Consider the following 10,818-nt stretch of genomic DNA (forward strand, 5'->3'; position numbering starts at 1 on the left):
TTGGGGAATTCTTTGTATTCTTATATATTTCACTCAATTCTCTTTTTATTTGAGAAATGAGGCCTTTGTCAGAGATACTTGCTATAATCCCCACCCCAATTTGTTGTTTCCCTTCTAATTTGTTTGCTTTGGTTTTGTTTGTACAAATCCTTTTAAAATATAATATAATCAAATTATTCCTTTCATTTTTCATTATGTTCTGTGGGTCATTTTCTGTCTCATAAATTCTTCTCTTATTCATGTTTGACAGGTAAACTTTTCATTGTTCCTCTAATTTGTTTATGGTACATCCCTTTATTTCTAGATAAAGTATCCATTTTTGCTTTACTTTGGTGTGTGGTGTGAGATGTTGGTCTATGCCTAGTTTCTGCCATATTATTTTCCAGTTTTTTTCCAGCAGGTTTTGTCATATAGTGAGTTCTTTCCCCAAAAAGCTTAGATCTTTGGGTTTATTAGACACTAGGTTACTATGATCATTAACTACTATGTATTGATTACCTAATCTGTTCTACTGATCCACCACTCGATTTCTTAGCCAGTACCAGACTGTTTTAAATATTATTATTATTTTAAAAACTCTTACCTTCCATCTTAGAATCAATATTGTATTTTGGTTACAAGGCAGAAGAGTGGTAAGGGTGAGACAAGAGTGGTAAGGGTTAAGTGACTTGTCCAGGGTTACACAGCTAGGAAGTGTCTGAGGCCAGGTTTGAACCCAGGACCTCCAATCTCTGGGCCTGGTTCTCAATCCACTGAGTAATCCAGTTGACCCCAGTACCAGACTGGTTTGTTGATTTCTGTTTTATAATATAATTTGAAATCTGGAATCTCCTTCCTTCATATTTTTTTCCATTAATTTCCTTGATATTCTTTTTTTTTAAACCCTTGTACTTTGGTGTATTGTCTCATAGGTGGAAGATTGGTAAGGGTGGGCAATGGGGGTCAAGTGACTTGCCCAGGGTCACACAGCTGGGAAGTGGCTGAGGCTGGGTTTGAACCAAGGACCTCCTGTCTCTAGGCCTGATTCTCACTCCACTGAGCTACCCAGCTGCCCTTGATATTCTTAACCTTTTGTTCTTCCAGATAAATTTTGTTATTTTTTCTAGTTCTAGAAAATGATTTTTGGGTAGTTGGATTTGTATGGCACCAAATATAAATTAATTTAGGTAAGATTGTCATTTTTATTTTATTGTATCAGCCTGTTTATGAGCAATGAATATTTTTCCAATTGTTTAGATCTGACTTTATTTGTGTGAAAAGTGTTTTGTTATTGTGTTTAGAGAGTTGCTGGGTTTGTTTTGGATAAATATGCTCCCAAGAATTTTTTATTGCCTAGAGTTATTTTAAATGGAATTTCCTTTTCTATATTTTGCTATTAAACTTTGTTGGTGGTAAATACATAAAAAATGCTGGTAATTTATGTGAATTTATTTTGTACTCTACAACTTTATTACACTTAATTGTTTCTATTAGTTTTGGGTTGATTTTCTGGGGTTCCCTATATATACTGTCTTATCATCTGCAGAGTGTGGTAGTTTTGTATCCTCGTTGCCTGTTGTAATTCCTTCAGTTTTTTTTTTTTGCTCTTATTGCTTTAATTAATGTTTCTAGTACAGTTAAATAGTAGCAGTGATAATGGGCACCATTGCTTTATAAACCCTGATCTTATTTGGAAGGTTTCTAGTTTATTCCCATTACAGATAGTGTTTGCTGATGGTTTTAGATAGATGCTGTATATCACTTTAAGAAAAGATCATTTTATTTCAATATTTTCTAATGCTTTTATAAGAAATGGATGTTGCATTTTTTCAAAGGCTTTTCCTGCATCTATTGAAATAATCATATGGTTTCTGTTGTTTTGTTATTGATCCAGAATGTTCAAAAGTCCCGTATTTCATTAAATTTCACTTTTTCCCCCTTGAAGGATTATGCTCAGTTTTTCTAGGCATGAGGTTCTTTATTGTAGGATTAGATCCATTGTCTTTCAGAATATCATTCCATGCCTTCCTGTCTTTTAATATAGAAGCTTTCAGGTTTCGTGTTATCCTGTGGCTCCATAATACTTGAATTGTTTCCTTTTGGCTGCTTGCAGTACCTTTTCCTTGGCCTGGGAGTTTTAAAATTTTGCTATAATAGTCCTGGGATGTTTTATCTTTCAGAAGATGATCAATAAATTCTTTCAATTTCCTCCTCTTGTTTAAGGATATCAGGGAAGTTTTCTCTGATGATTTCTTGTAATATTGTGTCCAGGTTCTTTTTTGATCATAACTTTCAGATATTCCAATGATTCTTAGATTATCTCTCCTGGATCTATTTTCCACATCATTAATTTTTTCCATTGAGGTATTTCAAATTTTCTTTTCTTTTCTTTTTTCTTTCTTTTGATTCTGTTCTATAGTTTTTTGATGTCTCATTGAGACATTAGTTTCCAGTTTTCCAATTCCTAGTTTTTAGAGTTATTTTCTTCCTTGAGCTTTTATGTTTCCTTTTCTCTTTGGCCCATTCTAGTCTTTAGAGAATTGTTTTCTTCAGGTTTTTTTAGCCTCCTTTTCCATTTGGTTGATTTTAGTTTTTAGGGAGTTGTTTTCTTCAGTGATTTCCCCCCAAGCTGTTGAATCTTTCTATCATTAAAAAATTACTTAATGTTTTAATTTCTTTTCAACTTCTTCTAAGAGTTATTTTAGGGCCTGATGTCCTGTCTCAATTTTGTTTGGGGTCTCAGATTTCCTTTTTGGCATTGTTGTACTCCTCTGATTTTGTATTTTGATCTTCCCTATCACTAAAGTAACTTCCTAATATTAGGTTTTTTCTTTGTCTTTTGCTTATTTTACTTGTTATTTTTTCCTCCCCCCACTCCTGCCCCATTATTTTGTCTATCTATTGAGGTTCTCCTTTGCTCCTAGGGTAGAGGGAGTGCTTTTCCAAGCTTGCATTGTAATCTTCTCTTGTGCTTGGAATAGGTCTGGCTTTCTTTGGGTCCTTTAGTGTGCACTTTGAGGCAGTAACCTGGCTGGCTTCTTGTGAGGGGGCTTGCAGTTATTTTGTCTAGCTAGACTTCAATCCTCCTACTGTCTGTTCCCCTGGTGTCTCCTATATTAGGCTATTCCTTCCTCTGCCAATTCATCGCCTCATTCCAGATGGGATGTTGCCTCAAGCTGCATGGCAGCATGTAGCTTTCTGCGCTGCTATTTCTTTATCTCAGGTCATGTGGAAGTACTTTGGGTTGGTCCACCATCTTCTGGTTCCTCTGCACTGGGATCCTCTTTTCTCACCCCAGTGAGACATGCCTCTCCTGCTTTTCTTTGTTTTAAGGTACTTTATTTTCTATTTTTGCATGTTTGGTGGTCTTGGGTAAGCTGAGAGTTCCTTATTCCACCATCTTAGCTCTAACTCTTAGTAAGTTTTTCTTTATATAGAACTTAAATTTATTACTCTAAAGCTCTTACTTATTGCTTCTACTTTTGCCTACTGGGAATCAAAGAGAAAAAGTTTAAATGTTCTATCACATGGCATGCCTTCAGAGACTTGAATGTTTCCCCTTCTAGTCTTCTCTTCTCCAGGTCAAACGTAATAGTATCTTCAGTCATATTTTCTAAATCATATTTTCCTTGATTCTCACCATCTTGTCTGTCCTCTTCTGGGCATACTTCACTTTACCTATAGCTTTCTTAAAATGTGGAGCCCAGAACTGAGTGTAAGGACTCATACGTGACCTGACCATGGTAGAACGAAAAAAAATCACCTCCATCATTCTTCTTTTGCCGAAGTACAAGATAGTATTACCTTTTGTAGCTCCCATATCATATTCTTGACTCATATTGAGCTTGAAATCAGGTAAACTCCTAGACATTTTGTTTTAACATAGGACCTATTAGCCTAGCCAACCTTCTATCATTCTATATTTGTGAAGTTGATTTTAGGAATACAACAATAGAAATTAACATTTATCCCCACTATATTTAATCTTATTTGATTTAGTTCATTATTCTTGTTTGTCTTTTTGGATCAGACTCTTTTATCCATTGTTCTAATTATACCTTCAAGAATTATTATCTGAAAATATGATAGCCTTGTTGTCAGAGTGGATAGGGTGCTGGACCTGGAGTCAGGAAGACCAGAATTCAAATATGGCTTTGGACAGGTTCTTACTAGCCCTGTGATTCCAGAGGAGTCACTTAACCTCTATCTGCCTTAGTTCCCTCAACTGTAAAATAATAATAATAATAATAATAATACCTATTTCCTAGGTCATGAAGATTAAATGGGATAGTTTATAAAGCTCTTAATATTTAACTGTTAAAAAACACAAAAGCAAAAACTTACAACCCCCACCACTCCACACCTTTATTGTTTTCATCTCTTTCCCAGAAGTTGGAATAAGGCCCTGAACTCAGGAGATATTCACTAATGTTTGTTGAAATAAACAGGATATTGAAAATTTTCCTAAACTTGGCAGACTTTTCTTATTATTTAGTTTTTTGGTAGTATGCTGCCACCTCATGGTTTATTTTATTTTAACAGGAAGGAGCTTCGTGGGAGAATGCTGAAATCCTATATTAAGGGTTGCAGAGCTTTCTGGAAATCTGTACAGTTTATAGGCTTGAAAACTAAGACTCCTCTCCTCAATATGCACTTGAGTGGATATCCATCTGTATCACTCACCTAACCTCAGAACATGGCTTGAAGTTTCTTTGTTTCCATATATTGCTGAATTTGAATCACAGCATCTCTGAGAAGAAGAGCCAGACTTACAGGATCACAGAATATTTGAACTGGAATAGACCTTAGAGATCAAATCTCTCATTTTACGTAGGGGAAAATGAGTGAGGAAGTGATGTGCCAACATCACCCAGGTAGTACAAGATTCAGAACCCAGGTCTAACATTTATCTATAACAACACTGGGGCAGCTAGGTGGAGAGAGCACCAGATCTGGAAAAGAGAAGATCTTGGCTCAAATCTGATTTCAGACACTTCTGAGCTATGTGGGAATTCACTTAACTCCAATTGCCTACCCCTTACAACATTTCTGTCTTAGAATTGATACTAAAATAGAAAGAAAAGGTTAACAAAATATATAACAACACTATTAGAGTAAAACAGGCTTATTGTCCTGGTAATTTCTTTATAAATTCTTAAAGGAATTTAATTTGTATTTTAAGGTTGAAATATGAAACAAGCCATTGATACTCCTCTAATTTTTTATGACATAAAGACTTGCAGTCATAAAAAAAAACTAGATTCAGAGAAAAAATTATTGACGGTAGAGGAGGAAGCCAAAGTAGGGGTTAAGTGACTTGCCCAAGGCAACATAGCTAGTATATGTGAGGTAGAATTTGAACTCAGATCTTCCTGACTGCAAGCCCAGAGCTCTTTCTCAAGGAGTTCATACTGTATTTGGAGGAAACAATTGATAAAAACCATACTAAATAAGAACAAAATAATTTCAAGGACTGGGGAAGAAGAGTATTAGCTATTTGGGGCATCAGGATAGGCATGCTTACATAGGAGATAGCCTTTGAACTTAATATTGAAAGAAGTTTGGGATTCAAGTCAGGAAGGAGCGAATTCCAGTCATGGGGACAGCCAGTGCAAGGGAAGAGGGATAGGGGTGGACTGTCATATATGGGGAGCAGCAAATAGGCTAATTTGACTGAAATGTAATATGAACTAAATCTGGAAATTGAGGATAGGGTCAAATTGCAAAGGGTTTTGAAGTTGCAGTGATATAGGATAGCATGCAGAGTCTTCTTAGCAGAGTTGATTTTACACTGCTTCCAAAGGCAACAAGAAACATCATTTTAGGAAACTTTTAATTATCCTTTGTTGATGTGCTCACTCTAAGTCTCTGCAAAAAGACAACCATGAAAATAATTGCAGCTTATGTGTTATAATGTCTAAAGCAAAAGATGAAGAAGTCTAGAGTGATTTACAAAGAACTCAAAAAGATCCTCCAATTCAAATTGACCTGTACTTTGGTGACTTCAGTGAAAAAGGGGAGAATAGTGAGAAATATGAAGAATACTATGGCTCAGAGGTTAAAGAACACTAGCCTTCAAAGGCTTAGAGACTGCACAGACGCTTCATGATTATTTTCCTCCAGAAGAGAACTGGGAAGTGATAATTATAGCAAATACCAATTAGTGTCACAAAAATTAAGATGATTCTATTTTAATATTCAGAAAACTACTTTTCATTGATGAGGAACTCATTCAATCAGGTGTAGTCTGAGTCAAATCACTGACTTCACTAGAGCAAAGATTAAAAAAAATTTAAGGGGGCAGCTGGATAGCTCAGTGGATTGAGAGCCAGGCTTAGAGACGGGAGGTCCTAGGTTCAAATCTGGCCTCAGACACTTTCCCAGCTGTGTGACCCTGGGCAAGTCACTTGACCCCCATTGCCTACCCTTACCACTCTTCTGCCTTGGAGCCAATACACAGTATTGACTCCAAGACGGAAGGTAAGGGTTTTTAAAAAAATAAAAAATAAATAAAAAAGAATTTAAAACCAAACTAAAAGAATTGAAGTTTAAAAAAAGATGAAGTGAAATTAAAATAATTCTTCTGTTTTATTTAAACTAATTGTTGGTGCTTAAAAATGGAAAATGAATGGGAAAATGTTTGGAAAATTGGACACACAGAGCAATTCTGTAGAGAAGCTTAAAGAATGGAAATTAATTGTTATAACAAACCTAAAAATTGACTTAGACAACAAATTGATCCCCTTTGCTAACCAGAGGGGCAAGGCAGTCAAGAGCCACACTTCATTGTCTATAATACTTTTTATCAAGATGTAATTTCCTTCTTTATCACTTTTAATTATATGTTTTAATGTTTGCTTTATCTGAGATCATGATTGCTACCCCTGCTTTATTTTTTTTACTTCAATTGAGGTGTAATAGATTCTGCTCTAGCCCTTTATACTATGTGTGTCTCTCTGCTTTAAATGTATTTTTTGTAAACAACATATTGTGGGATTCTGGTTTTTAATCCACTTTGCTATCCACTTTCATTTTATGGGTGAGTTTATCCCATTGGCATTGGGCATTGACTGTTATGATTACTGTGTGTTTCCCTCCATCTTATTCCACCCCATTTTCCTTCTTTCTCTCTCCTTTCAGACTTTCCCAGGCTTAGAATTAATACTGTGTATTTGTTCTAAGGCAGAAGAATAGTAAGGGCTAAGCAATGGGGGCTAAGTGACTTACCCAGGATCACAGCTCCCTAGTCTTATACTCTTTCTTCTCCTGTCTCCCTAAAGGATAAGATAGATTTCTGTATCCAATTGAGTGTAGATATTATTCCCTCTTGAGCTGATTCTGATGAGAGTAAGGTTCAAGTTTTGCCTGCCACCTCTCATCCTCTCCACTGTATTAATTCTTTTGTTCTCTTTGTGTGAAATAATTTATCCCTTTCTATCTCTCCTTCCTTCTCCCAGTGTATTTTTCTTTCTCACTTCTTAGTTTTGTTTTTTTTTTTTTGGATATCATTCTGTGCCCTCTCCCTTTGTATACTCCTTCAAAATGCCCTAATAAAGTTCTTGAGTTACAATGATTATCTTTCCTTGCTGGAATTATAAAAGAAAAATACCAGGAAACAATCTTTTGAGCATAACTGACTTTAATGTCAGTTCTGCTCAGGCTCAAACATGATTCACACAAATCAGTGGTCTACAGACATTCCCAGTATTACCTGAGACCTTGAGATTATGAACTGGCTGGTATTCATACTTTATGCAAAAGAGCTAGATTACACAAATTCAGTTTAGAGAGGGTCTGCCAAGTGGAATCTTTCTTTTGAAGGTCAACCTTTCCTCTTTCCCCTGGAAGTTGGTTATTCTCTTGGAGGTCAGGCTTCCCCCTTCTCTTGGAGGCAGGGCACACTTTTAGAGGTTCGGGCACTTTCTTCTCCTGAAGGCAGGATTTGTCATATTTCTTTTCTATAGGGCAGATTACATAATCATCCATTTCATATGTACTGATGATGAGGATAGCCAAGATTATTCTGTAGCTTCAAAGTCAAATGAGATAATGTGACTTGACAGCCTCAGAAATTTCTAGATATTTTCCACAATGTTGAAGGCATGCACAAAACTCCTCTTGGCAAAGATATTTCGCAAGGTACTTGAGGGAGTTTTCCTTATTATTTTACTTTACAATATGTTGATTGATTATGGATTCTCATATACAGCTATTTAATCAATAACTGGGATCATTGTTGACAACTTATTGCTAAGATACTGATTACCTAATGAGGTTGAATGCAGAGGATATATAGCTATAAAAGACATTAAACAATGAATATAAGTCTAAGTTGCTTAATAAATTATCCTTCACAGAATGTAAATTGCTTAATCTTAAGTTTAATTAATTGAATTTTTTTTTTTATCCTGGGACTCCATTCTAGGAGCATAGGGCCACAACCAGTAGGCAATGGGTTGCTCAGGGTCACCCAGCTGGGAAGTGTCTGAGGCCGGATTTGAACCTAGGACCTTTCGTCTTTAGGCCTGGCTCTCAATCCACTGAGCTAGCCCAGCTGCCCCTACTTTAGGTTGCAGTTTCTTTAGCAGATTAGTTTTTACAGGGTGGGGTTGCTAGCCCCACGCCCAACCCTCCTCCTTTTTCATCTGGGCTAGGGACCGTCCTTAGCCCAGGAGTGGTAAGGGTGGGCGATAGGGGTCAAGTGACTTGCCCAAGGTCACACAGCTGGAAGTGTCCGAGGCCGGACTTGAACCTAGGACCTCCAGTCTCTAGGCCTGGCTCTCAATCCACTGAGCCACCCAGCTGCCCCAATTAAATTGAAATTTAATCCCTTTTTTCTCTTTCCTATTTACCTTTTTATTCTTCACAAGCCTTGTACATGAACAACTAGCTTTCTTTTTTTGTTGTCAGATATTCTATTTTCCCAAATACTTGTAATAACAATTTTCAACATATATTTTCTGAAATTATAAGATCCAGATTGTCTCTCTCCCTCCCCTCTCAGAGAAGGTAAACAATGTGATCTGGATTATACATGTATTATCATGCAAAACATACTTCTATATTGGTTATTGTTGTAATTGAAAACTCAAATAAAACAAAATCCCCCAAATAAAACCATAAATAAGCTAATGCTAAATATAGTATGCTTTGATCTGCATCTGACTCCAATAGTTCTTTCTCTGGAGGTGGATAGCATTCCTTGTCGTAAGTCCTTCAGAACTGTCCCAAATCATTGTATTGCTGAGAGTAGCTAAATCTTTCACAGTTGATCATTGTAGGATGTGGCTATTACTGTATACAGTGTTCTCCTAGATCTGCTTATTTTGCTCTGCATCAGTTCATGTAGATACTTTCAGCTTTTCTGAAATCATCCTGCTTATTATTTCTTATAATACAATAGTATTTCCTCACTAAAATATGACACAGTTTGTTCAATCATTCCCCAGCAAAAGGATATCCCCTCATTTTCTCCTTGCCACCACAAAAAAAGCTGCCATAAACATTTTTGTATAAGTAGGTCCCTTCTTTTTTATGATCTCTTGGGTATACAGACCCAGTCAATAGCAGTATTATAGGATCAGAGGATATGCACAGTTTTATAGCCTATTGGGCATATAAATATGAAATTTTCAGTTCAGCTTGGGTCTTTCAATCAGGGATGTTTAAAAGTCCTCTGTTTCATTAAAAATCCATTTTACATTAGATATGTGAATCTTGACTGTAATTCTGTCTCTTTTGCCTTCCAGGATTATCATATTCCAGGCCCTCTAGTCCTTTATATAGACATTGATAAATCCTGTATAATCCTGACTGTGGCTCCATGATATTTGAATTATTTCCATCTGGCTGCTTGCACTACTTTTTCTTTGGCCTGGGAGTTTTTGAATTGGCCTGGGATATTTTATTTTAGGATCTCTTTCAGGATGTGATCAATAGATTCTTTTAATAGATTCTGATGATTTCTTGTAATATGGTATTCAGGCTCTTTTTTCTAGTCACAGTTTTCAGATAGTCTGATGATTCTTAGATTGCCTCTCCTGGATCTATTTTCCATGTCAGTTTCCCCTGCCCAGGGAAATATTTGAGATTTTCTTCTATTTTTTTCACTCTTTTTATTTTGTCTTATTGTTCTTGATGTCTTATTGAGTCACTAGCTTCCATTTGCTCAATTCTACTTTTTTTTTTACATTTATTAATATTAATTTTTAACATGTTTACATGATTCATGCTCCTCCTTTCCCTTTCAACCCCCCCCCCGTTTTTTTTTTTTTTTTTTTTTTTTTTTTTTTTTTTTGTCATGTGTCCTTGATCAAGACCAATTTCCAAATTGTTGGTAGTTGCATTGGTGTGGTAGTTTCGAGTCCACATCCCCAATGATGTCCACCCCAACCCATGCGTTCAAGCAGTTGTTTTTCCTATATGTTTCCTCTCCTGCAGTCCCTCCTCTGAATGTAGGTAGCATCTTTACCATAAATCCCTCAGAATTGTCCTGGGTCATTGCATTGCTGCTGGTTCAGAGGTCCATTACATTCGATTTTACCACAGAATGTCAGTCTCTGTGTATAGAGTTCTTCTGGCTCTGCTCCTTTCGCTCTGCATCAGTTTCTGGAGGTCTCTCCAGTTCACCTGGAACTCCTCCAGTTTATTATTCCTTTTAGCACAATAGTATTCCATCACCCGCATATACCACAGTTTGTTCAGCCATTCCCCAATTGAAGGACATACCCTCCTTTTCCAATTTGTTGCCACCACAAAAAGCGCAGCTATGAATATTTTCGTACAAGTCTGTTTATCTATGATCTCTTTGGGGTACAAACCCAGCAATGGTATGGCTGG

This window comes from Gracilinanus agilis, chromosome 2, assembly GCF_016433145.1.
Source record: "Gracilinanus agilis isolate LMUSP501 chromosome 2, AgileGrace, whole genome shotgun sequence".
Taxonomy (NCBI): Eukaryota; Metazoa; Chordata; class Mammalia; order Didelphimorphia; family Didelphidae; genus Gracilinanus; species Gracilinanus agilis.